Raw genomic sequence first — 5,316 nt, 5'->3', positions numbered from 1 at the left:
TATCATTGATTGAAATTTTTTAATAACTACTATGCTTATTGTGTGTGGTAAAAGAAAGACTTGAGACAACCCGTAAAAATGTTGACTTAGATGAAATGTGTTTTCTTTAGCCCTTTCTTTTAGCAGTCCAGCAATATGATTACCCTAGAAAACTCTGGCTAGTTGTCTTATTGTTTATTTCAGAAGACACTGGAAAAGATAACAGTTCAAAACCTACAATTTTAGGGATTTTCAAGCCAATTTCCTTTCAAAGGCAACAGTTACGGACAAGCTTAAAATTTCTATCGCCTTGTAGTGAAGTGGGCGAGGAGCGAATCCCCAAGATTTTCGCGAGTAAATCTCCCCCCCCCCCCCCCCCCCCCGAACTTTTCGCTCACAATGGCCGAGCGCAAACGTTTGAGCAAACTTAAAAAAGTGTGCGCTCTGATTGGTTAATTTAACGTCTACAATTTGCCCATGGGTGTGCGCTGACGTAGGTGCTTGTGTAGCCAATTAGATTGTGAGTTTTCCAATGTATAGTCGGTCACTGGTTTATACTAAGAGCAATTATAGTTCACCACTAAATTTTCTCCGATTCTGATTGGTTTAAATTGAACACGTGACGCGATAGTGCCCGTCCGCCGGAGGGCACTATCAGCCCATAGTGCCCTCCCGTGAAAAAATGCCCGGATCGATAGTGCCCGCCCGTGACTGTTTTTTGTAAACAAGCCGCCTGCAGACAAAAAAACCCAACCAAATTCACTGCATTTAGTGGGTTTCTCGTCTGGTTTTGTTTCGTTTGTTAAATTTCGGCTTTCAATTGAGTTTTTTATCCTCAAAAGTAAAAATAATTTACGATGCTTGTTTTTGTATGTGCGCGCGGAAGAAAATTTAGTGGTGAACAATAAAAACAATAGAGTGTTTCTGTCTCGGAACTATCGGACTGATAGTTGCCCCTTGGAAATTTGATGTTCTTAAAACTAGCATATTTGCCCTCGAAGCTTCGCTTCTCGGGCTAATATTTGTTTTAAGAACATCAAATTTCCGCGGGGCAACTATCAGCCGATAGTTCCTCGACAGAAACACTCTATTGTTAAAATAGAGAACGACAAGAGAACCAATCTGGTTCGCGAATTTGCAATAATAGACCACGACGACTGCCTACTAGTAGTTCCAGACTTGTACCCAGTCGTTGCTCGTTTTTTCGTTTTTCGCTACGTTCGAAGAGGTTGATGGGAAGGACAGAAAAAGTAAGTTCGTCCTTCCCTTGATGCCTTGCGCGCCGCTCAAAAAGCAAGAGAAGCGACTGGGTACGAGTCTGAAGGTCGTCTGAAGTAGTTCCGTGAACGTTCAACTTCAAAGGGGCAACTCGCTTTTTCAACAAAAACCCGTCCTTGCAATCTTGAAAAGATAAGGATAACATTTTGCCTCACTGGCATCTGCCTCGTCCCCAGGCGCCGATCGGCTGGTTGGTTAAGGGGGGAAAACCGGGAGCGCGGGGGTTGATGGTTAGGGTGTCTTCGCCCTCCCGCCCGCATCAGTCCCACAACGCCAAGCGAACCGTGCACGGCCAAGAAGGAGGACGCCTGGGGACGAGGCAGCCCTGCCAAAATAACTACTCTCAATTTTCCTGAAAACTGCTGCAATTTAACGTTGCTCTGCTGATCATAGCAAGCTACTTTCATTTCGAGTTCCAAACAGCCCAGCTCCTGTTACTCGTTTAGTCCCTCAGGAAATATAGAACTCGGAACAAGCGATTCACCAGACTCCTTCCACATAGAAGAACTCCAATGAATATACTTTCCGGAGATCTGTAGAAATGTATCTTAACTTTCTCGCTCGCTTTTTCCATTTCTGATCGTATTTTAATAGCAAATGTATTCACCAATTTAAAGATAGCTCGAGAGTTGCAGCTGAGATTGCCAAATCCAGTCTAAACAGCGAAGAAGCCGCTAAACCGGACAAATTTGGTTGTTGCTTAAAATAGGAAACGTCTTCCTTTATAAGAAAAGGTCAGCCAATACACCTTTTGATAACAATTCATCTCAGTAAAGCAGATATTCTTATAAGGGAAGGTAAAACAGCACAGGAAACCAAAAGAATTAAGTGAAATTGCGACTTCTCTCTGTCGACCTTTTATGGTAGTCAATTTTAAAATGACAAAGACGAACGATTACCAAAAAGGAAGTATCGCCAGTATCACCAATATACTTATAAGAATTATCGGAAAATTATATTCTTACTTCAAGTGGCCACAACGGCCACTCAATCTGCAGTCCAGCGCTTCCGTGCTCTCACAATCCAGTGACCATCAAACAAGAGAGAATAAGTTGTGTTTGTCCACTCTCATTAAATTATGCCCGTTAATTAAAGCCCGTTAGGGGTGGGGGTAGGGAGAGGGGGGGGGGGGGTAAATTGCGATGGACGATAACCTAATCTAGGTGAAGTAGCAATCCATACACCTTATTCGATGGTTTCACATATAATACCGCGGATATTTTGCGAGTTGTAATATAAGCAAAATGTCCGCGCGTAATATATGTTAAACCATCGAATAAGACTTTACCATGCTCCACTGGTGTACATGTGTGGGCCATTTCAGTTGTCGCGAGCACGAGAAGAGTTTACTTTGTTAGCTGGGCGGCTAAACAAAATGGCCGCTTTTTTCTATGCGGCTTTGCTCACGAGGCGAGATAAATCATCGTTTTTTCATAAACGAGTACGGTGACCTGTCATTTTTTCCTCTTAGTTCGAGAGTAGCGATCAAATTCTTTCTATGAAATGAATACAGATCAATTTCTATGGCAGAATAATACATTATCACCGAAAACGTGTATACTTTGCCAGTACTCGCAAACCCCCCCCGGAATTATTTAATAAGGAATTATGTGGTTTATACAAGGTCTTCCTGCTCCTTAACGAATACGGTGACCCCCTTTTTTTTCAAAATTTAAGTTCTCTCAAGGTAAACAGCCAACCAGCAAAGTTTGATTGAAAATCTATGAGCAGTTCTATTTCACGTGAATTACTTTAAGTATTGGTATTCGCCGCATTTACAAGGAACTGAAAATGATGTGAAATTGCGACTTCTCTCTCTTTTCCTTTTAGGGTGGTCAATTTTAATATTGCAGTTGGTTATAAACGATTGACAAAAAGGAAGTGACGACCGGGTCACCAATATCCTTATCGGAAACGATTATCGAAGAATTAAATCCTTACTTTATAAGTGGCCACGAAAACTACTTCCTTAAAGAGAGTCGAACGCTTTAATTTCTGAATTTTTGTCCATTTTCCCATAAAAAAGGACATGACAACTGTTTTCAATTATTATAGGCTATTTATTTCCCGAAATAAATAATTTTATGCAGCTTGTGACGTATGCATCACCCAGCTTCCCTCGTTCGAACATACGGGATTTTTTTCATGTCCTTATATAGAATCGAGGCAACTGTATCCAACGAGTTTCTCCTCACCTTTGTTGGGTTGATAATTTTTATGTTTTTGTAATGTGATCTTTTAGTCATTGTTATGTTAATAAACGGCCACACCCGTGGCCAAAAGATCCCAAAATGGGTATTCTTGATTTGTCCCAGCAAACAGAGCTTAGCCAAAGCAACACACACTGGTGCTTCGAATAAGTAGCAGTTAATTATGAAGAAACAAAGATGCATAAATAATATTTCTGTTAAAAGGACGCTGTCACGAGCTTCACATAAAAATTCAAGAGCCTAAAGATGTATGAAAACCTTTAAGTAGTGGTCCAGTTTTGTTAAAAATTACTATGCCAGCGTACTGATTCTATAAACAAAGATATTAAATGGGATACCATAAGGAAATTTAGATCTCAATTTGAAAAAGTTAGGCTGACTTTTTCAAGTTCTTCCCTGGTGGCCTGGAAAAAAAGCTTTAAACTAAAAATACCCCCCTCTTCCTTCAACAACAATTTGCTTTTTATCTTCATCTTGATGTTCTAGGCGCATTTCATGTACGAGCAAGAGTACTTCGCCAATTTTAGTATTTTTCACTGGACTGCCACTGACCGTCTTTCAATATTAACCACCGTGATCTGGCCTTTTACTTGCTGAATTTGGTAACACTTGAAATGTTGTACTCGAAAGTCCAGCAGTCTCACTTGACGGACGGCGCATACGCATTTTGCCTTATCCGGCCTTGTCTTTTTTTTTCTCGTCATTTTTTTATTTTTACTTCCTTGGACGGTGTTCTTTTTTTACCTTAGAAAATTATTATTTTTTAGGCTTCCTTTGATTTGAAAGTAATTTTGAGCATGAGAAAAATGACTTAAATATCGTGACATACAACAAGATGTAACACTACAAACAATAATTCCAAAAAAAATGCAAGGCTGATCAAACACCTCGAAAAACGTGTTCAAATATTTGACCTACATCTCACAAGACATTTCAAGGTGTACAGTACCGCTGTATAGTTTTACGAGTCGCCTCGTATTTTTGACGAAATCGTAGGGTGGTCAAAATACAAATAATTAGTAAAAAAAATCGTTAAACGATACTAGACACTAAAATGTCTAACAAGAGATTTCCCAGATTTAATATCAGAACGTTTTTTCTTCTCGAGGAAACCAGACTTGAACTGTTTTGTATTGCGCGCGGTCAGGAGAACTGCGAGAACTAGAACTAACCTGATCAGGTAGATTTCTAAATGTGGGAAATTTGTGCTCGTTTCAAACGTTATTTGTTCTCCACCAAGTTGAATAAGACAAGACAAATATTCATCAGCCGAGAGACTGGGAAGATAAATGCAATATCATATTTCTCTTCCGGATTTTGGTAAGCTGATACCATTTTACGTAAATTGTTGTTAAAATATACCCTGTCTTCTTGTCCCATTCCTATATATCTGAAGGGCCAGGGGAATACCCCCTCCCCAAACCTCGCGGGCCAACCAACCCGTGCTCAGAGGTTCGATTTGTACTTTTGCGTCGCTTTGTTATTTTCATTAACTTACAAACTTCCAATAATTAACCAAAGGCGAGTAGCCTAAGCCACATATCAGGATTTTTTCGCGTTTAATTTCGGCGCGCGCCATCGAAATAAATTCGCAGCCGTAACCCTAAACTGCTCTGTTTACAAGTAACTAACAAACAGATCTAATGTCTCCAGCCGACCAGAAGCTTGTAATCTATTTTTAAAAGGAATTCTGACGTCAAATAGTTAATTAGTTTTGCTATGACGGTCGCTGTGACGTATTGCAAACATAAGCAGTTCATTTGCGTCATCAGATTTAATTGTTTACAAAGCAGATTTGTCACGGTGCTTAAATGAAATTTAACAAGACTAAAACATATTATGCGAAATA

Source organism: Oculina patagonica, chromosome 13 (genome assembly GCF_052425735.1).
Source record: "Oculina patagonica isolate OP01 chromosome 13, crgOcupat, whole genome shotgun sequence".
NCBI classification, from domain to species: Eukaryota; Metazoa; Cnidaria; class Anthozoa; order Scleractinia; family Oculinidae; genus Oculina; species Oculina patagonica.
Note: the sequence above shows the minus strand (reverse complement) of the source record.